Raw genomic sequence first — 23,684 nt, forward strand, 5'->3', positions numbered from 1 at the left:
AATTGTGTTAATGAATAGACATTTGATCATCTGTAGTCCTAAGGAGAACTCTGCTGGTTTAGCAGTCTTGCCCTTACTCTCCTAGATCTTATGTGTTAAAGTTAGTAGAAGGATGAATACACATGTCATGAAATCATGCAGAATGTACAAAAAAAGTTTCTGAGATTTTTTTCATATATACATATATATATATGTATATATGAAAAGAGAAATCAGAGGGAGATGCCTTATGCCTAATGAGCAAGAAAAAAAGGTGATCATCTATTTAAGTCTGGCTTTGCCTCACTTGTTTTCTGGCTCACCTAGATGTATATTCTATGTTTGTCTCTCAACTAACAGTATAAAAAAATCTGTGAGACTTCTTTGGTTGAGACTAAACGTGGATCCTCTGCCATAATTGCTGCCTTAAAGATCCATTTTTACCATTTTATTCTTTTCTATGGTTTCATTAGTATTATGACTCTGATCCTCTTGTTTTGAGAACTCTAGTCATGATCAAAAAGACTGGATTGCTTTTTTTGTTCTTTCAGACTTTCTGAAGTTTATTTTAATTGGTTTTTTTTTTAGGTTTTTGCAAGGCAATGGGGTTAAGTGGCTTGCCCAAGGCCACATGTCTAGGTAATTATTAAGTGTCTGAGACTGGATTTGAACCCAGGTACTCCTGACTCCAGGGCTGGTGCTTTATCCACTGTGCCACCTAGCCATCCTCATTGGGGTTTTAAAATGGTCTATTATTTTTCTAGGTAATGGAGGCTTTACTTCATATTCTTGGGTGTCCCAATACTGGGGTCGACTTGGGTCACCAAGAACACACCGAAGAATAAGGTTGTTGGCAAGAAATGTCTGAAAGTTATCAACTCCCCATCCCATATTGATTGAGTTTTGACAAATGGAGCACAATCTAAAGATAATTTATTACATATCTAAAGATAACTTATTACACTGAGGGAGCAAAATAAGACCTATATTTAGATAGGGAATCTGAATACCTTCTAGTTCTAGAATAAATATAAGTCTTATCTCAATTTGATATGCTTTCTTTTTTTCTAATGCTGTATAATATGTTGGCATATGATCTATCCTGAGACTCTTTCTTGTTTCCTTCAGACATATTTTCTATTCTTTTGATAAGCACTCATTCTCAATTTGAAGGGCAATACAACCTGGAAGATGATAGGTTCTAAATCAAACCTTAGCATTTGACATGAAAGCCTTGAACCCATTTCTTTGTTTTTATATATGTGACTCTGGGCAAGTGATTTAATCTTAGAGAATTGTTTGGTGGGGGGGGGGGGGAATTAAACAGTTAAGTTACTTGAAAAATGATCTATCTTGGTGGAGAAAGTTTCCTCACCTAGAGTTTTCTTTACCAATGATCCTACAAGTCCAGTTCAAAAAACATTATCATGAGACTAGATCAATGTTTTTCTAAGTAATTCACTTCTATTTAATGAAGCAGGAATAAAGAAGAGGGAGGATAGGATGCATTTCCACAGCATAGATTGTAATTAGTCATGGGTTTAAAAAAGAAAGACGTGGGGGTAAATATCACATACCTGGCACTTTCAGGGTTAATAAGTATGATGTTGGTGAGTCACAGATCAAGTCAGGGGCTTGGAACTGAGTAAGAAGGAAAGGGACAGTATAAACCCAGTGTTTCGTTTCACTTAAGGTGGTGGAAAGCATATAATGTTTTCCTTGGGAATCTGGTTTAACTAAACTGGAAAAATTGATAGTCTCATTTTATCTTCCCTTCCTCCCCTCCATTCCTCCTCATTCTCACTAATTCCATCCCATTTAGGTTCAAGATGATCTTGTCATAGACTGTAAGGTATATTGCATGAGACTATAAGGCATATTGCATGTCTCACCATTGTGAGTCTGTGGAGTATGTTCTCAATTTTGTGCTTCCTTGGCCTTAGAATGGACAGGATCTTATAAGCCTTACTTGGGTTAATTCTAAGCATTGAGTATGAACTGGCAAAGAAAGGGTCCTAGATTATCTTGTGTTTTGAGGGGAAATGCATATGTGCTTAGATGCTACCCCAAGGACAGGTGAAAAATTATTCTTTGAAGTATAATTGAAAGAGTATTAGCTCTGCAGTTGAGGATCTGAGTTCAGACCTTATCTATGAATAGATCTATGTGAGCTTAGGTAATTTCTTTTACATTCCTTAACCTCAGTTTCCTTACCTATAAATGAGAAAATTAGGACTAGCTGGTAACTGGTGGTACCAAATAATTGGGTAGAATAGAGAATTGAACACTGGACTCTGCTCCCTCGAAGGAAGAAAAATTATAGAGGATAGCCAAGAATATGGATGCACAACCCAAATCTAACTTCTTGGAAGCTGGTCATTGCAGGTCAGACTAGCCTCCTCGGAGCCATCAACAAATGTCAAAGGCTTAGAAGGTATCAATCGCATTCTTTTAAGGGTGATAAAAATGTTTATCTGGGAATACAAATAGGAAAAAAGACAGATGAGTCAAAATAATCTGGGTGAGAAATGAAATGTCTTGAGCTGAACTCCCTTTTTAGATGGAGCCTCTGCAGCTCATCCTTCTATGAGAGGAAGACACTTGAGGCTGATTGGGTCTTGTAAAATAATGAGATGTTTTCAGTAATGAGATTCCTGGAACAAGGAAGAAGTCAAGTGTATTAAAGTACTACAACCAGGAGAAATAGGAAATGTTCTAGCTGAACTTCTTGAAATGCAATTGAGCACTGAATTTCAACTCTGGTGCCTAGAATGCCCTTGATCAAATTTCTGGGTGTCTTAACTGGAAGAGGATGGAGGAGGGCTTGAGTTTATACTCAAGGACATGGAGAGGCAACAAGAAAAGGCCAGGTGTTATGGATCCACAGATGTGATCCACCTGCTATCACAGGAAGCTGTCTGGGTACAGTTTCTTGGAGGGGATCATCACTTTTAGAAGCTAATTAAATTTTGCTTGAGCATCTGCAGTCATATTCTCAATCAAAACTGTCTCAACTGATGGAGCTAGCAAGGTGCTATGAGCAATTAGAAAGATATACTTGGATATGTTTTTACTTTTAAATGGTAAAACAGCACAAGCCTTGATAAGGTCATATTATATTTGCTGATGAATAAAAGTCATAGAAATTTAAAATTTCAGGTGTTTTCTTAAAAGTTTGTATACATAAAAATCATGAAAAAATGAAAAATCAGTTAAATTGCTGAAACTTTAAACATCTTACATATTGTTTGGACAAAAATTACAATTTAAAGCAATTAAGATAATTTTGGGTCTGTTTGATGTTTATTTTTATATTTATGTCCAATTATGTAAGTCCTACACCAAATGTAAGTCATTAAGGGGAGCAAAAGAATGTTTCAAACAAATCCCATCCTCATTTCAGTTACAAGTCCAGAAAGTTTTAGCTTCAGACAAATCCTGCCAGACAGCTTAATTGTAAAGCAGGAGTTCTGGACTTTTCTCCTTTTCTCTTGCTTGCTTTAAAGGCCTTTTATTCAAAGGAATGCTGTGGAGCCTTGAAGAGATTTCTACCTTTCTATTGTACAACCCTGGAGAGGGGAGGCTGCAGGGTTAGGTCCACACATAAATCTTTCTGGGGAACTGATAAGCATACTTGGGTTATACAAATCCCTAGTCTGATTCTCCCTGTCTGATCCTGTCTGTCCAGCAGTAGAAGTGCTGTTTACTAGGTCTGCTCTCCATCCCACAAGATCTGCCCCCCCCCCAAGTCTAGACATTAATAGAAGTCTAGGACATACTTTAAGTATCAAACCATAAATAAAGTGGGTACTAGCTATCCAGATTCCATGTAAGGAGTATATATTCAGATTGATTATATAACCATTACCAAGTGAAAATCCAAAGAGAAACCTTAGATCTGGTCAAGCTGTGACTAAGGGAAATTCACAACTGGGCCAAGCATCATCTGCTTTACAATGTTCTATATAAAGATTTTCATTTCTGTTTTTTTGTGAAAAGATAAAAACCAAATTGGATCACTGTCTATTGGCAAAGAGACCTAAAAAAGCTTATTTTAGTATTAAATCTTTTATATAGTTAAATGCCATTCTTAATTTAATCTTCTGATGACTGGCAGAAAATAAAAATAAAATGAGGCAGTGATCCATAAACTAATAAATAACTTACTGTATCATAAAACACTTAGCCCCCCCCATCTTTAGTGCTACTGCTTTTCGGGGAACAATTCAAAAAGTCTCTTAACGTCTGTAATAGAGCTTCACCAAAACCAAAGGAAACATTTTCAATGCTCCATTTTTTTTTCTTTATGCTTTCAAAATCTTGTAGGGTATTGATATCAATTCCATCTCTCTGAATAACTGAGACAAGATGGCAACAATTTATAGCCTTTAGAGTTTTCAGTGCCTAAAAAATTCTTACCTAAAATGCCCCAAATCCTTAATACAGTGTCAAGAGGATTTCCAGAATCTGGTTTAATTATGGAGGGTACTTCTGTACTCCTTGATACAATTAAATGTCTTAAATCTTTACCTTGCATTTTCTTACATGAATTAGAATTAAAAATGTTATAGTTATCACTGACCAAAATCAGGAACTAATGGGTACTTTTGAACATATTTGACACAGTTTGCTTTTTCTGAATCTTGCCTAAAATTGTTATGGTTATGTGTCCTGTACCTAGGACAGAATTGCACATTTTTTAATTAAAGCAATTATTGTTACTGTATCACTTTCTTAAAAGGTCACCAAATGAGCAGATGCTTCTGTGTTAGCTGGCTCTTGTGAAGAGACTCCTGTGTAGCTGTGAAATCATGTAATTTGTATTCCAGGTCATCTAGATTAGCAGATGTTTCTATCAAATACTTCACTAATATTTTCTTCTGCTAGTTGGAATTTGAAGCTACTATGATTGGTTGCCTGGACTGAATAAGGGTGGTATCAATCCAATTTGTTAGTATCATTCTGGATCTCTGTCTTCTATTGCAAAGAGAGTATTTTCTCTGGGAATGCTTTTACTTCTATGGGGGAAATGGCCATCATATTTCTTTTTTTTTTACAGTTAATTTTTTTAGTCAATCATTTTTTCTTATTTTTAAAGTTCTTAAATGTATTACCTGTCAGTAAAATCTTAAGTCAAAAACTAAAAAATTTAGTGAATTTGGCAATGCTTTAATGAATGATGACACTCTTAATAAATTAATCCCTAGAAATTCTTGTGGAGCCAGAAGTTATACACAAAGAATTTAGATGAAGCCATTAAAAACTAAGAGAAAATGGAAAAATCACAATACTCCAGTCTCCTTGGAATTGCTGAATCCTCACATTTCTTTAGCTTCTTCAGATTACCAAGCTCCAAATGAACTTGCTTTATTTGGTCCCAGAAATCATCCAACTATTTCAAAAGTCCCATTGCCTGAGACTAGTAGCCACCAAGCAAAATGTTCATTTTTCCATTTTTACAGCTTTTTTAGCTTCTATGGTCATGTGATACCTACTTATCTCTTTTCAAGTGATTTTTCAAATGATTCCTGTCCCTTCAGCTAGCCAAATTGAATTTGGTATATCTGTGTTTCTAACAGGATTATATTAATTTTTCAGTACAGAGTTGGTTCTTATCCTTCATTATCAAGGAAGACCAAAAATGATATCAACATGTAAGAGATGAGTTATAGTGTGTCCATCTATGACTGATCAGACCAATATGAGCTCAGAATGCCCTGACACAGGTCAGGCACAGAAAGTCCATGCCAACACATGGGGTAGTTAGTTATTTTAATATTTCCTCTCTCTCATTTCTATTGACATGCTTTAATTCTGCCTTGCTTATAGAGCATAGCACCCTCTTGGATGAGGTCACATGTTAAAAGTTTTGGGGTTGTTTTGCCAGGCAGTAGGGTTAAGTGATTTGTCCAAGGTCACACAGCTAAGTATGTTTTAAGTATTTAAGCCTGAATTTGAATTTGGGTCCTCCTGACTCCAGGGCTGGTGCTCTATCCACTGAGTCACCTAGCCAACCCTCTAAAATTCTTAAAAGAAAAATTCAGGGTGTCCCTGTCTCATTTCTTCTGACTTAACCTTGTGTGAGATCTCCATAAAATAGTCTTTTGACAAGTTCTTAGATTTGACATTCTAACAATGTGTCTATCTATCATAGTTGCACTCTCTGTAGTAATGTTTACATGCTTGGCAGCTTAGCTTGAGAAAGGCCCTCAGAGTCTAGTATCTTCTCCTGCCAGGTGAGCTTCAGAATCTAAGACAATTTAAATGGAAGCCATTCAGTTTCCTGACATGGTGCTGGTAGACTGTTCAGGTTTCACAGACATATAGTAATGAAGTCAGCACAACAGCTTTGTAGACTTTGAGTTTGGTAGTTGGTCTAATAGCTCAATCTCTCCCACACTTTCAGAGCCTCCCAAATACTGAGCTAGTTCTGACAATGCATGTATAAACCTCATTGTCAATGTGTTCCTCCCTGGAAAAGTCAAGGAAACTGAACTTATCCATACACTGTATTCAAAACTTCGCCATTTGCTACAACTGATGGTTCCTCATATGGATGGTGTGATGCTGGGCTGATGGAGCACCTAATTTAGGCCAAAATGAGCATAAGCATCAGAGAATTGATCCATACTTTGTTGCATCTCAGCTCCAGAGGCTGCATTGAGGGCACAATCATCTACAAATAGAAGATCATGTACCAATGCTCCCTCTACTTTGGTCTTGGCTTGTAGACTTTTCAAGTTGAAGAATTTACCTTCATTGCAGTATCGGACCTTGATGAGTATTCATCCTCAGTGAAGGCATTTGATAACATGACTGAAAACATCATGCTTAAAAAGTATGGGAGCAAGGACATAGTCTTATTTCACTCCATTTGTAAACAGGAAATCTCAAGAGCATTCAACATTATCCGGATCCTGGGTAAGTATGCCATCATAGAACTGACATACAATATTGATGAACTTCTCAGGAAAACCAAATTTTGTAATAGTTTTTCCATAAACCCTCCCTTGACCTTTATCCCCCAAGAATTCAAGGACCCCTCCACTCTGTCCTTCTCTATAATCTCTTCAGGCCACATAACCTGAAAAATTTCAGCCAGTTTTTATATGAGCATTGGACTCCCCACCTTGTAGATCTCAACTGGAATAGAATCAGCACCAGGTGCTTTGCCACTTGAAAGAAACCTAATGGTATTCAAAACCTTTTCTTCAGTTAGATTGATTTCAACTTGAGGTAAACATTCTATGGCTTCTGCATTGATTTATGATCTGTAAAGAAGACTATGGAAGTGTTCAGCCCATCTCTCTAGGATCATGTTCCTATGATTAATCAATGTGACTCATCACTGAGCAATTGAGATTTACTACATGTCTTTGGCCCATAAATAGCCTTCAGGTTATCATAAAAGCACTTTGCATTGTTACTGTCCACATAAAAATATATTTCATCTGCTTCTTACCAAACCAAGAGTCCTACATGTCTCTAAGCCTCACTTGTGTTTTACTTTTTGATGGAATTAAATGCTTCCTTCCTGGAAATGGATGAACCTTGATGGTAAATCTTGTGGAGTTCTTGGCTTTCAGAGATTTAGTGTATAACACTGCATTTGCTCATCTGGAACAGATCACTCTCAAACATCAAGGCTATAATAATGATGGGGAAATACAGAAGCTGCTAAATGAAATTTTTTCTGCTCCACTGTTACCAACAGAGGTTGGCTCAACTTTCCCTCCAAGTTAATAATAAACACTTCCTGCTCAGAGGCTCTCTGATATCTTGAGTTTCACACTTCTGTTACTCATTTTGCCTTGTGGTCACTGTTTAGGTTGAATATGAATACTTAGCTTGAAAAGGATGAGTCTGTGAGCAGTCCAGGACTTAGCACCACATGTTGACTTTGTCACTCTCACATCCTGAATATTTCTTCTTCTTACAATCATATGGTCTGTTAGCAGTGGCCCTCACACCAGAGATACTAGTCTTTCTTGCACACTATCCCCTGCAGTACAGAGAGAAGTTTGTTGTTTTGAGGGGACCACACATGTAGCCTTGGTGGAACATCCATGTGATTACCCAGAATGCATATAGAAAACACACTTAGGGTGATATTAATGTATGCTTCTCCAGGGAAAGTGCCTTCTGTGATTAACGGCCAATAGTTTGGGTCCACATCCTTTTGTTGCTCTCAACAGGATAATGTGACCAGATGATATGGTTAAGTCAAGGTGCACTTTTCAATTATAGTGAGACCTTTTGGAGCCAGGAAATTGGATCTGGGTTATAGACTAGTATCCTTTAATTTCTTCCCTCTAAGATTTAGTATCTAACTTCATTTGGGAGAAGGAATGAAGGTCTATGGATAGGGAAAATTGATAAAGTTTCTCTTTCCACTTGGCATCCTTTACTTGTAAAGTAATTCTGGATAATATCAGCTTGTGTGTCACAGTCTAACATGTTGATGAGGTATACAGATTAAAAAACTCTGAGGTGAGGGAGACTAGGCACCTTTCTTGGTGTATGCCAGAACAAAGGCAATTAATATAATTATGCTGTCAATAGTGTTAAGTTGAATTTAGTAAGGATGGTTTCCTTGACATCAAATGCTGTCTTCTGCCTTTAGGGTCAATCTCCAGCTTGATTTGGTGTTTTAGGTCATCACAGTTAACTCTACAACTCTTCTAGGGGGATCTTATGTAACATGTTGTTTCATGAATTAAGAAAGATTTCTTCAACAGCATGATTACTGGTAGAAGAGGATGACTAGGGCCCACTCATCTGGAGTCAAAGTCAAAGAAATGCTGTTGATAGCATCTTCAATGTTCAAAAGAGTTTGGGATGATACATTTGGGGGCATTTGAGTTTCAGGACAATGGGAACAGAAATTTTAGTAGCTCCATAAGAACAGAAACTGTCTTAATAAATGCGTCATTCGTAGGAATATTAGCAATATATACAAAGATAACTATATAATAGACATCAGCACATCTGTTAATTTAGAGTGCCAATAGGGAGGCATAAGTAGAATTTTATGAGATCTGGTAAAAAATGGCTATTTGGGCTGGAAGAAGAGGAAATCTGCAAAAGGTTAATGCTTATATATACAAAAACATAGTGAGACCAAACACCTGTTTTAGTTTCTCTTTTTTATGGCTCATATATCCTTAAGACAGTTATTTTAATTGTCTTCATGAAATCATAAATATTTATGGATTTTTTATATCAAGAACAAGATTGTTCCTTAAGAATATTGAATTTCTTCAACAAATGTGTTCCTCAATAGCCTGCTCTGGATCTAGCTATATTGTCAGAGAACCTTGACAAATCTAATTTTTCATGCCTATTTCTGAGCTGATGTTTCTGAGTGCTTACATGAGACATTCTCAGGAGATTGGTTGAATGATTCTATTTCTGAAGTGGGGTCCATGAAACAAGAAAGAAATGATCTTGTGATCCTTCAAGATTTTAGTGTTCCTGGAGAATGGTAAAACACCTAGACTGTTCAAAATAAAATTAGCAGTAACATCTAGTTCATTATTGAATCAAGATTAGATAAATGATCTTATTCTTGCCTTTACCTTTCTGGGATTTATAATTTGATCCATGAGATCATAACCTATAGATATGAAGATGTTTGAGTCACGGGGATCAGGGCAATGTTATCTTTGGTCCATTTCTGTTCATACTAAGAGATATGTAATGGAACTAATGGGTTATCCACTTGGATTCATTCATATGTAACCCACAACCCTTGGTTCCTATAGACTATCTTTACTTCCCTGGCTGGTTGGCCTTCTTCTTTCCACTTAGAATAACTCCAGGGAAAACTGGTGACTCATGATATCACTCGTGTGTAGAATGCCCCTCCCCATTTCTTCACGAAGGTCAGAGTCTCCATATTTCTAGGGGCATATCATAGGGTAACTGGTCTCTTTCATGATATGCTTTCTTTATCTTTAATTCCTTCTTGCAGAGTATACAGACCTTATTTAAATACATACATACACAGACAGGTTCATACAGACTAAAATTTATCCTTTGACTGATCTTCCCCCCACAACCCTACCCTTCTCAACTCCCACTTGGAATTGTTCCAGGGAACTTTTCTGCTATTCTCATGATATAACTCATGTCTAGGTTTCCCTACCCTGATGAAAGAAAGAAACTCTGATCTGGGCAGTTAGGTGGCATAGAAGAGAAAGCACTGACCAGAGTCAGGAAGATCCCAATTCAAATTTAGTCTTAGACACGTAGCTATGTGACCCTGAACAGGTCACTTAATCTATTTTTAAATGGGGATGATAATATCATCACCTCCCAGGGTTGTTGTGAGGAACAAATGTTATAATTGTAAAATGCTATGCATAGTGCCTGGTCCATAGTAAGCCCTATGTAAATGCCAGTTAGTTTTATGATTCTATGTAAACCATTGTTCAAGGTCAGTTTTATCTTTGGTCTGTTTCTTTCTCTGCTCTGTGTATATCTCATGTTTAAAGGCATATTATAGACCTTACAGGTGATCTAATTTAGACTAATGATGCATAACCCACAGCCCTAGAATCCTGCAGACTAGTATAATCCTCTGGCTGGTTGTCCCTCTTTTCCTCCACTTAGAGCTATTCCAGGGAAATATTCTAGTATGCTTAAGTTCTAGTTCTTGCCATCCTAATGAAGGCAAAAATCCCCTCCTTCATGAGCACTTTAACAAAGACAATAGCATTCCCATTTTATATTAACTCCACAGGAGGTACAAAAAATGCATATGGCTTAGAAGATCTCTTGAACAGAAACAAACCAACAGCCCATTAATTCTCTGCAAATGAAGTTAATTAACAGTTGGGACAACACTGGCATCCTGGCAAAAGTTTCAATAGGGTCATATGGTACCTAACACTTTCCAAGGAAGCCTGCTATACCTAGAGAGAAATTCTGGTCAAAACATAATTAAATTCTCTTTGGACTTAAACTGTTTTATAACTCATTCATTGATTTTTGGTTTGTTTTTTCCTTCTCCAATCAGGACATTGCTCAGAATCTGCTTTTTGATACTTGTGTCCCTTCCGAGCAATATGTTTCATCAGGAAACCCTTTTCTCTAGTAGCCACAATTCCTAATGTCTTAAATTTGGGGTCAAATGGTCAAACACATTGGAGTTTCTCAGTGACCTACTGCTAGCAGATCTTGACAAAAGATAACAGTTCTAAGATCTTTGTGAGAAGAACAAAATAGAAAGGCAGAAAGGAAAATAAAGGCAGGAAGCCGACAAAAACTTAAATATAGACACTCAGTTCACTTGAACATAATCAGATCAATGTTTCTACCCTTTCCTTTCCCCTTCCTTATGCCAACCAAATAGATAGCATAAGTAAAAAACCCTTGATATTCACTCCAGACTGAATAGGGAGTTGGTTTCTTCAGGTTTTTCTGAGTACTTCTTTTTCACAGCAGTGCTAATTCAAGTTTAAGAGGTAAGAATGCTGGTCCAAAAGCTTGATGGTAAAAATCCATCTAACTTTGATTATTGCATTACTTTCTCTGCATGTCATTGAAAAACACTATACCAAGACAATATGCAGGCACATTTGTTTAAAGCACTGTGCATCAATAATTTAGACTATTGTGCATTTTAAAAATGCTGTTGGGTAAAGCAAAGATGGCAGCATGAAATTAGGAAGCTTCTGAAGAGTTACTCTAATGAGCTTTCAATAAAGTCTACACAGACCCTCTAGCTATAGAACCCACAAAAAAGTTGTCAACTCAAGGTATTATGCAGGAATTTCAGTAAAGTTCTGTCTCATTTAGGGGTAAAAGGATGGGTATAACCCAGGAGAGTTTCAAAGCCAGTGGGAAGAACTTTGCTATGGCTCAGTAAACCAGCAATGAGGGTCTCAAACTCAACTTGGAAGACAGACTATTCCAGTCCCAGCATTCCAGGAGCTCAGAGATATCCTAACACAGAAGAACAAAATGTTAGCAAGTAAAGTATAGGCAATACTACAGGCAAGTGTTAAGCCAGGCACAAGACTCTGACCCCCAGCACAAAAATCTTGGAACTATACTCTCTGTATCCTGGTAGCAGAGTTCAACTACCAAAATTGGCAAAAAAGAAAAAAGAAAGTGAAAACCATAGACAACTATTATTTTGATAGGGTAAATAAAAAAGCCATCTCAAAAGAGCAAAGCTATGACAAAATGCCTCAAATAGAGTTTTTGAGTTGATTTCAAATTCAAAAAGGTCTTGAAGGAGCTCAAAAAAGAATTTTAAAAAAACTCAAGAGAAGAAGAAAAATGGAGAAAAAATGAAATCATGCAGGAGAATTATGAAGAAATGACTGAAGGAAACAATACTTCAAAAAATTTAAGTTGGTAGCTACTCTACAGCACATTTAGAAGAAGGATAGAGTGAAAGGAGAAGAAAAAATATAATATATAGTAGTGAGGAGGAATGGATGGAGGGAATTACAATCAGCAACAGTAGAAAAACATGGAAACAACTTCTGTGATAGACGTATGATAAAGAATGTGATATACCTGAGACAGAGCTGATGGTATCAGAATACAGACTGAAATACATTTTTTCTCTTTCTTTTACTTTATTTCTCATGAGTTTCTATATGTTTGTGGGTGAGGGGGTATTATGTTTACTCTTAACCAAGAATATTTTAGTAATGTAAAAATAGTCATCTTAACCAAAAAACAAAAAAAAAAATTAAAGTTGGTCAGATGGAAAAGAAATCAAATTCTTTAAAAGTAAAAATGGCCAAGTGGAAAAGAAACATAATTCATCTAAAAGTAAAACTAAGCAATTGGAAAAGGAGACATAAAAGCTAATGCAAGAAAAATAAAACCCTAAAAATTAGAATTGGAGTAATGAAACTAGTGACTTTGAAAAATCAAAGTTCCATTAAACAAAACCAAAAGACTGGAAATTAAAAGAAATATAAAATAACTCTTAGGAAAAAAACTGACCTAGAAAATAGATCTAGGAAAGATAATTTAGGAACCTGAAAAAACATGATCAGAAAAAGAGATTACACAATATCATGCAGGAAATTTTCTGGAAAATTCTCTTCTTGTTTTAGGATATTATGACAAAGTAGTCCTTGAAAGACTCCATTGGAGGGGCAGCTAGGTGGTGCAGTGGATAGAGCTTCAGCCCCGAAGTCAGGAGGACCTGAGTTCAAATCTGCCTTCAGATACTTAATAATTGTCTAGCTGTGTGACCTTGGGCAAGTCACTTAAACCCATTGCCTAAAATAAAATTTAAAAAAAATGAAGGAAAGACTCCATTGGTCATCCTCAAGAAGGGATCACAAATTAAAGACTACAAGGTATATTGTAGCCATATCGATAAATTCTAAGCTAAAGTTGAGAAAATACTACGAGCTTCCAAAAGGAAGCAACTTAAATACCAGGGAGCCATGGTCAAAATTATATAGGACTTATCAGCTTTAACATTAAAGGTTTAGACGCCCAGTAATATGATATTCTAGAGGGCAAAGGTACTTAGACCAAGAATAAAATACCATGAAAAAAAATTTAGCATATTCTTTCAAGGAAAAGAATGGATTTTCAATGAAATGGGAGAAATTTCAAATTTACATGATAAAAAACCAGAATTGAACAGAAAATTTGATCTTCAAATACAAGAATGAGATACATTAAAAGGTAAACAGAAAGGTGAAAAATGTAAGTCAATAAGAATAAAGGGGAAAATGTTATTCAATAAGACTAAATGTGAAGACAATACCTGTAACTTGAAAATCATGTTTCTCTTAGGCTGGTCAAAAAGGAATATATAATTAGACTAGGGTATGGATATTTCTGTTGGGACAATTGAATGGGGGGTAAAAAGGGTATGGGTATAAATTGATTTTGATGTGATAATGTTTTTGACTCTCGGGGCAGTTGAAAGGAGTGTACTTTACAGAGGGTATGGAGAGGGTATAAAACAATTAAGATTAGGAAAGGATTATACAGGGGAAAAAGGTAGAGGCAATAATTAGCACCACATGAAGAAGACCAAAGCTCTGTTATGGTAGAAGGAAAGAAGGGAGAGTATAAATCCTGAGAATCTTATTCTCATCTGATAGTTCAAAGAGGGAATGAGGTACTTTCCCAGCTGGGTTTATAAATTTATCCTACCCCTTAGGAAAGTAGGGTAAAAACAGGTGAAAGGAAAGCATGAGGCAGGCAGCAGTCAAAAGGAAAACATTGATGAGGAGGAATAAGGGGGGTGGAGGAAGAAAAATACAATAAGTGAAAGGATGGAGGGATAAAAGATTTTGCACAAATAAACAAATGTAATGAAGACTAGAAGAAATGCAGGAAGCTGGGAAACAACTTTCACAGCTTGTGTTTCTGTAAGAAATAATGAATTGATGGACTATGGAAAAGCCTTGAAAGACTTGTTTTAACTGATGCTGAGTGAAGTGAGTAGAACCAGGAGAACATTGTACACATTAACTGTAACTTTTCAAGAATATCAACTATGATGGAAATAGCTCTTCTCAACAGTTCAGTGATCAAGGATAATCCTTAGAGACCTATCAAGAAAACTGCTGTCCATGCCCAGAGATAAAAATATGAATTCTAAATGCAGAGCGAAGTTATTAGGTTTTCTTTTTAAAACATATTTTGTGGGAGGTGGACCCAAGATGGCAGCAGGAGAAGAGCCTCTCTTAAGTACCCTCTACAAAATATTTCATAAACCTTAAAATTATGACTAAATTTTTGAGAGACAGAAGAAAGATCCAGTGAGGAACTTCTCCAGTTCAAGGTAACCTGGAAAATAGTGGAAAAACTGTGTTCCATGGCATTGGATTGGCTGCTCCACCAGAGGGAAGGAACTTCAACCTTCCAGGAACAGCTCCAGGGCATCTGGGAGCATCTTCTCCCAGCAGTAGAAGCAGTTTCCTGACCTGCATCCAAGGGAGCACCAAGTACAACTTGGAGGATCAGTGGGGAGACCTCTGCCAGAGCAAGTATGAAGCCCAGGTCCTCAGCATGGTCATGGCACTCAGCAGAGCCCAGATCCAGGAAATGGAAGCAGTCCCATGAAGCTGGCTAGCAGAAGCCACTGGGAAGCTGCTTCTTGAGCACTCAGCTCACTAAAGGTAAGGGAGTGGAGGGAGACTACCAAGGTCTGTCCTTTGTCCCTGAAACAGGACTCTGGGGTTTTGATCACATTCAGACCTGGGTTGCAATCTAGGCCCCCATAGAGTAGAGCCACTATCACCCCCACAGCCCTGTGGCAGAGGGGTGAGATTGTGGTCACTCAAAGACCAGACGAGCAGTCAGAGCCTCACACACTGAGGTCCTTGTGGGAGTGTCCCAATAATACTCAAAAGCTCAGGAAGTACCACAAAACCAGACACAGGCTGGGGAAATAATTAAACAAAAAAAAATAGGAACCTGTTCATAGACAATTACTTTGGTCCCATGGAAGACCAAAATACTCAATCTTGAAGATGATAAAGTCCAAGCTTCTGCCTCTAAAGACTCCAAGAAATATAGAAGTTGGGCTCAGATTATGACAGATCAAAAAAAGGTTTTGAAAATCAAGCAAGGGAGATAGAAGAAAAATTGGGAAAAGAAATGAAAGAGATGCAGGAAAAGACATGAAAATGAAGTCAAAAAGTTAAGTCAAGGAGATCAAAAAATGCTGAAGAAAATAACATGTTAAATACCTGTTTAGGTCAAATGGATAAAGCAGTTCAAAAAGTTATTAAGGAGAAGAATGCTTTAAAAAGCATAATTGGCCAGATGGAAAAGGAGATAAGAAAGCTCTCTGAGGGAAAACAAAGCCTTCAGATGTAGAATGGAGTTAAAGGAAGCTGATGACTTTGTGAGAAATCAAGACACAATAGTTCAAGACCAAAAGAATGAAAAATTAGAAGAAAATGTGTAATATCTCATTGAAAAAACTGATCTGGAAAACAGATTCAGGAAATATAATTTAAAAATTATTGGGCTACCTGAAAGTCATGATCAGGAAAAGAGCCTTGACCTCATTTTTAAAGTATTTCTACAGGAAAAAAATGCCCTGATATATCCTAGAAGCATAGGGTAAAATAAAAACTGAATCAACCAATCTCTCCCATAAAGAGAGCCAAAAAAAAACCAACCCCCAGGAATATTATAACCAAGTTACAGAATTCCCAAGTCAAAGAAAAAATATTACAAACAGTCAGACACAATTCAAATATCATGGAGCTTCAGTCAGGATTACCCAGGATTTAGAAGCATCTGCATTAAGAGTTTGTAGGGCTTGGAATATAAAATTATGGAAGACAAAAGAGCTTGGAATGCAACCAAGAATCAACTATCTGGCACAAACTAAACAACTTCAGGGGAAAAGATAGACTTTCAATGAAATGGGAGAATTTCAAATTTTCCTGTTGAAACAACCAGAGCTGAACAAAAAGTTTGACCTTCAATTACAGGACTCAGGTGAAGCATAGAGAGTAGAAGAGAAGAGTAAATTATGAGGGACTTAGTGATGGATGACGAACTGCATGTATTCGATTTTTTTCTTTTTAGAAAGATTTTATTTATTTTGAGTTTTACAATTTTCCCCCATTTTTGCTTCCCTTCACCTAACCCGCACAGAAGGCATTCTGTTAATCTTTACATTGTTTCCATGGTATACATTGATCTCAACTGAATATGATGAGAGAGAAATCATATCCACAAGGAAGAAAAGTATGAGATAGAAAAACTACTTAAGTTAATGGTTTTTTTCCTAATTTAAAGGTAATAGCCTTTGGTCTTAGTTCAAACTCCACAATTCTTTCTCTGGATACAAATGGCACTCTCCACCACAGCTCAAAATTGTACCTGGTTGGTGCACTGATGGAATGTGCAAGTCCATTAAGGTTGAACATCACCCCCATGTTGCTGTTAGGGTGCATAGTGTTTTTCTGGTTCTGCTCATCTCACTCAGCATCATTTCATGCAAATCCCTCCAGGCTTCCCTGAATTCCCATCCCTCCTGGTTTCTAATAGAACAATAGTGTTCCATGACATACATATACCACAGTTTGTTAATCCATTCCCCAATTGAAGGACATTCACTTAATTTACAGTTCTTTTCCACCACAAACAGGACTGCTATGAATATTTTTGAACAAGTGACGTTTTAACCCTATTTTTCATAATCTCTTCAGGGTATATACCTAGTAGTGGTATTGTTGGATGAAAGGGCATGCAAATTTTGTTGTCCTTTGGGCCTAATTACAAATTGCTCTCCAAAAAGGTTGGATGAGTGCAAAACTCCACCAACAATATATTAGTGTCCCAGATTTCCCACATCCCTGGCAACTTTGATCATTGTCCTTTCTGGTCATATTGGCCAGTTTAAGAGTTGTGAGGTGGTGTCTCAGTGATACTTTAATTTGCATTTCTCTAATAATGATTTGGAGCAATTTTTCATGTGACTGTGGATTGTTCTGATTTCCTCAGCTGTAAATTGCCTTTGCATATCCTTTGACCATTTGTCAATTGGGGAATGGCTTGCTTTTTTTGAAAATTTGTCTCAGTTCTCTGTATATTTATAAATGAGTGAAATACTAGTTGCAAAAATTGTTTCCCAATTTACAACATTTCTTTTGATCTTGTTTACAGTGGTTTTCTCTTTGTAAAAGCTTTTTAATTTAATGTAATCAAAATTATCTAGCTTGTTTCTAATGATGTTCTCCACCTCTTCCTTGCTCATAATCCTTTTCCATAGATTTGACAGGTAAACTACTCCTTGATCTTCTATTTTGCTTATAATATTGTTTTTTATCTAAATCTTGTATCCATTTTAATCTTATCTTGGTATAGGGTGTGAGGTGTTGGTCCCATACTAGCTTCCAATTTTTGCAACAGTTTTTATCAGAGAGAGTTTTGATCCCAATTGTTGGACTCTTTGGGTATATCAAACAGCAGATCACGATAATCTATTCCTGCTATTGTACCTAATTTATTCCACTGATCTATCACTCTATTTCTTAGGCAATACCAGACATTTTTGATGACTGATGCTTTATAATATAATTTTAGATCTGGTAAGGCTAAGCTACCTTCTTTTGAACCTTTTTCCATTAAATTCCTGGAAATTCTTGACTTTTATTTCTCCATTTGAATTTACTTAACACATTAAAATATTTTTTTGGAATTTTAATTGGTTGGGCACTAAACAGGCATTTTAGTTTTGGTAGAATTGGCATTTTTATCATATTAGATCGGTCTATCCATGAGCAGTTGATGTTTGCCTAGTTATTTAAATCTGATTTTATTTGTGTGAGAAGTGTTTTGTAATTATTTTCAAAAAGTTTCTCTGTCTGCCTTGGCAGGTAGACTTCCAGGTATTTTATATTGTCTGAATGGGATTTCTTTCTAGCTCTTTAGGCTGTATCTTGCTAGTCCTATAGAAAAATGTCACAAGTTTATGAGGGTGTTTATTTTATATCCTGATACTTTGCTAAAGTTTCTGATCTTTTCTAGTAGTTTTTTAGATGAGTTTTTGGGATTCTCTAGTTATACCATCATGTCATCTGCAAAGAGTAAGAGTTTTTATATCTTCTTTTCCAATTCTAATTTCTTCAATTTTTTTCTTCTATCTGAGGGTAGCATTTCTAATACAATACTGAATAGCAGTGGTGATAATGGGCATCCTTGTTTCACCCCTGATCTTACTGAGAATGCTAGCCTCTCCCTATTGCATATAATGCTTGTTGATGGTTTCAGTTAGATATTGCTTATTATTCTGAAGAACAATCCATTTATTCCTGCACTGGCTAGTGTTTTTAGTAGGAGTAGGTGCTGTAGTTTGTCAGAAGCTTTTTCAGCATCTATTGATATGATCATATGATCTCTAATATATATATAATTAATTATACTAACAGTTTTCCTAATATTGAACCACCCATGCATTCCTGAGATAAATCCTACTTGATCATAATGTATTATCCTAGTGATAATTTGATGTAAGCATTTTGCTAAGATTTTATTTAATATTTTTGCATCTATATTCATCAGGTAGATAGGTCTATAATGTTCTTTCTCTGTTTTAGCTATTGCTGGTTTAGGTATCAGTACCATATTGATGTCACAGAACGAGTTAGGCAAAGTTCTATCTTCATCTGTTTTTCCAAAGAGTCTATATAGAATTAGAACCAATTGTTCCTAAAATGTTTTATAGGAATTCACTTGTGAATCCATCTGGCCCTGGAGATTTTTTCTTAGGGAGTTCAATAATGTGTTGTTGAATTTCTTTTTCTGTGATAGCTTTGCTTAGGTTTTTAATTTCCTCTTCATTTAATGTGGGTAACATATTTTTGCAAATATCCATCTATTTCACTTAGATTGTCAGATTTATTGGCACAGAGTTAGGCAACATAATTCCAAATTATTACTTTAATGTCCTCCTCATTGGTGATGTGATTACCTTTTTCATTTATGATAGTAGCAATTTGTTTTTTTATAAATCAAATTGATGGGAAGTTTATTAATTTTATTTTTTTCATAAAACCAGCTCTTGGTTTTTATTAGTTCAATAGTTTTCTTTCTTTTCATTATCTTAATTTTTCCTTTAATTTTTAGAATTTCTAATTTGGTATTTAATTGGGGGTTTTTAATTTGTTCTTTCTCTAATTTTTAGTTGCATATTTGGTTTATTTATTTCTTTCTCTAATTTTTATTCATATAAGTATTTAAAGATATAATATATCCCCTGACATCTACCTTGAGTGTATCCCATAGGTTTTGGTATGTTGTTTCATTATTGTCATTATTTCAGATAAAATAATTCTTTCTATAATTTTTTAGCTTGATCCACTCATTCGTTAAAATGAGGTTATTTAGCTTCCAATTAGTTTTGGGTCTATCTCTCCCTGGCCCATAAATGCATGTGATTTTATGGCATTATGATCTGAGAAAGATGTATACACTCTTTCTGCCTCTCTGCAATTGAGCATTAGGGTTTTATGCCTTAGTACATGGTCAAATTTTGTGTAAATTCTATTACTGCAGGAAAAAAAAGTACATTCCTTCCCATCTTCATTCAATTTCCTCCATAAATCTATCATATCTAGGTTTTCTAATGATCTATTTACCTCCTTAACTTCCTTCTGGTTTATTTTTTGGTTAGATTTATCTAAATTTGAGAGCAGGATGTTGAATGTCTCCCATTAGTAGAATTTTGCTGTCTATGTCTTCTTGTAGCTCTTTCAACTTCTCTAAGATTTTGTATTCTGTAGTATTGAGTGTATACATATTTAGTATTGAAATTACTTTATTGTCTATGGTACCTTTTAGGAGGATATAGTTTCCTTCATTATCTCTTTTAACACTATCTCTTTTTGCAGCTGCCTTTTCTGAGATAAGGATTGCTACCCCTGATTTTTTTTTCACTTAAGCTGAAGCAAAATATATTTTGCTCCAACCTTTTATCTTTACCTCTGTATGTATCTCTCTGCTTCAAGTGAGTTTCTTGTAAGCAGCAAATTGTAGGATTCTTTTTTTAATCCAGTCTGCTATTTGCTTATGTTTTAAGGGAGAGTTCATCCCATTCACATTCATTGTTACAATTACTAACTCTTTATTGCCATCTATGCTATCTTCCTTCTGTTCGTATTTTTCCCCTTTCCCCTCCTTTATCCATATTCCCCAATGCTTTGTTTCTGAATCCTGTAACCTTCAATGTTTTTGCCCTCTTATATCAAGCCCCCTTCCCTTTCTTTCCCCTTTCCCTTTTCTCCTTTCCTTCCTTATGTTAGTTCCTTTTTTTGCCCCCTCCCCTTTTCCCCTTTTAATGCTTGAATGGTAAGGTAAGTTTCTTAACTTAATTGAGTGTGTCTAAATTAACTTTAAGCCAAGTCTGATGAGATAAAGATTCAGGTGGTTTTCTCATCTCCTTCCTTCTTCCCCTGAATTACAATTACAATAGGTCTTTTGTATCTCTTGAAGTAATGAGAATTACCCTATTCAGTCTCTTCCATCCTCCCATCTCTTTACTGTAAAATCATTCTGAGTCACAGAAAAAAAGTTATGTGTCCATCACTTCTGGCTAAGTATATTCTCTTTAATAGTTACAATTTTCAAGAGTTATGAGATTTTCTCGCAAGTGAGTATATAGCCAGTTTCATCTTATTAGTTGGAAGTTTTTTTTTTACCTTTTTTTTTTACTTTTTCATGTGTCTCTTGAGGCTCCTGTTTGTTTTCAAAATTTTCTATCTAGCTCTGGTCTTTTCATCATGAAATTTTGGAAGTCTCCCATTTCATTAAATGTCCATCTTTTCCCCTGGAATAAAAGGCTCTGTTTTGTTAAGTAGTGGATTCTTGGCTGCATTCCAAGCTCCCTTGCTCTTCAGAATATCTCATTCCAGACCCTCTGATCCCTTCATGTTGATGCAGCCAGGTCCTGTGTAATCCTTACTGTGACTCCTTGGTATTTAATTTTTTTTTTCTTTCTGGCTGCTTGTAGGATTTTCTCTTTTATCTGATAGTTCTAGAATTTAGCCACAACATTTTTGGTGGTTTCATTTTAGGATTTCTTTCCAGAGGGGATTGATGTATTCTTTCAATAACTATTTTGCCCTCTGGTTCCATGATATCAGGACAATTTACCATCACTAAATCTTGTGATATTAAGTCCAGGCTTTTTTTCTCTTCAATGTTTTCATGAGGGCTGATAATTCTCAGGTCCCCCCATCTTTATCTGTTCTTGAAGTCAGTGATTTTGGTGATGAGGTTTTTTACATTTTTTCTATTTTTTTTTGATCATTTGGTTTTATTTACACAATCTTGTTATCTCATGAAGTCATTAGTTTCCATGATTCCATTTTTTTAAAGAGATTTTTCTTTCATCTTTTGCAACTCTTTCCCCAATTGATCAATTCTATTTTTGAAGGAGTTTTCCATTTGCCCAAGTGTAGTTTTGAGAGAATCATTTTCTTCTTGCATTTTCCCTGTAGAGGATTTGAGAGAATCATTTTCTTTTTTGCATTTGCCCAATTGAAAATCTGAGAGAATTTTTCTCATTTTTGTATTTGTCCAATTGTATTTTCCAAGGATTTGTTTTCTTGTTGTGAGATGTTAATTTTTTCTTGCAATGTGTTAATTTTCTCTTGAGTTTCTTTTCCCAGCTTTTCCAACTGATTTTTAAACTCCTTCCTGATTTCTTCAAGGAAATCTTTTGGGCTGGAGATCAATTCATATTCTCCTCAGAAGTGCTAGATCTCTCTGTGTTAGAATCTGGTTCTTCTAAGTATTTCTCCATTGGCCTCCCTTTTCTCTGGTCTTTCTTCTTTCTAGGATCTTGTGTTGGGGGGGTTGGCTCTCAGAAGTTTGCCTTTGAAGATCCTAGAGGCTTTGTTCACTTGGCTTAGTTATTCTGGGGGGGGGGGGGCCTCTGGTTGCTTCCTCTGGAGTGTTTGTGATTCTCAGCAGCAGGATCTGAATTGACCTTGAACACAGGAATGGGCCCTGGGGGAGGGAGTTAATCTCTTACTGTTGAGTGAACTCTGTTGACCACACCTTAGTCTGAGGGGGTGGGGATGGGGTGGTTGTTGTTTGTTCTGGGAAAGGGCTCCACTGAAAGTATGGAGCTCAGGTCCCTGGCCCAGCTGGTTGTTCTCCAGGTATGCTCTGGAACTCCATGAGGGAACTCACCCACCTGTAGCTTCTCTCCCCCTTGGCCAAAGAGTCCACAGCTAAAGTTGAATCTCGCAACTGCCACTCACCAAAGTCTGTATGGCTGATGCTGGCCCTCTGACCACCCCAGCTGCTGTCCCCATGCTGATCCTCTGCTCTCATCTCCTGGTTCACCCACAGTTCCCTGAGACACATCTTCTTGGTAGGTGTTCTCCTAGCTTCTCTTTCTGGGTTTTGTAGGTTGAATTTCTGTTAAGAGGTTTCTTTAATGTTGTTTCTGAGGGGAAAGAGGAGCCCTTTACATAGTGCCTGTCTTCTCTCTGCCATCTTGGCTGAAATGCATGTATTTCTGCATGGAAAGGTACTGATAATACTCATATGAACTTTCTCATTTAATAGAGCAGAGGGAGGGAGCTTTTATAGATGAGGCACAGGAAAGAGCTGAATTTGAAGATATAACATATTGTAAAAATAGAGTCAATGGGTGAAAGGGAAATGTACTTAGGAGTAAGAGAAAGAGGTAGAATAGGCTAATATAATAAGATAATAAACTTAATATAATAAGAATATAAATAATAAGAAATGTAAAAAATATATAAAATATAAAAGATATTTCATGTAACTTTTGCAGTGGTATGGAAGGGAGGGAAGATGAGGGGGAATGAGGGTGACTTCACTCTCATCAGAAATTGCTCAGAAAGGAAACGGCATACACACTCAATAGGGTATAGACATCTAGAGGAAAAAGGAGAGAAGGGGGACAGGGCTAAGGGGGGGGGGGATGTGAGTGATAGAGGAGAGGGTAGATCATAGGAGACAATAGTCAGCTATATAGCACATTTTCTTTTTAACTTTTTGCAAAGTGCTGGGATTGGGTGGCCTGTCTGGGACCACAGGGCCATGTGGTTGCTGGGTCTCTGGGGTGGGATGTAGGCTTGGGACCTCTTGGCCTCAAGGCCGATGCTCTGTCTTCTGTGCCACTTGGTTGCCCCACAGCACATTTTAGAAGAGGGACAGAGTGAAAGGAGAGAGAAAATATAATAGATGGTACTGGGGAGGAATGGTTG

General features: G+C 36.5%; 1 pseudogene; it reads right to left on the bottom strand.

The window, feature by feature from the left end:
* Positions 1–4,161: 4,161 nt before the first annotated feature.
* Positions 4,162–22,760, bottom strand: LOC141494034 (nicotinamide phosphoribosyltransferase-like; annotated as a pseudogene).
* Between the last annotated feature and the right edge of the window lie 924 nt (positions 22,761–23,684).

This window comes from Macrotis lagotis, chromosome 7 (genome assembly GCF_037893015.1).
Source record: "Macrotis lagotis isolate mMagLag1 chromosome 7, bilby.v1.9.chrom.fasta, whole genome shotgun sequence".
NCBI classification, from domain to species: domain Eukaryota; kingdom Metazoa; phylum Chordata; class Mammalia; order Peramelemorphia; family Peramelidae; genus Macrotis; species Macrotis lagotis.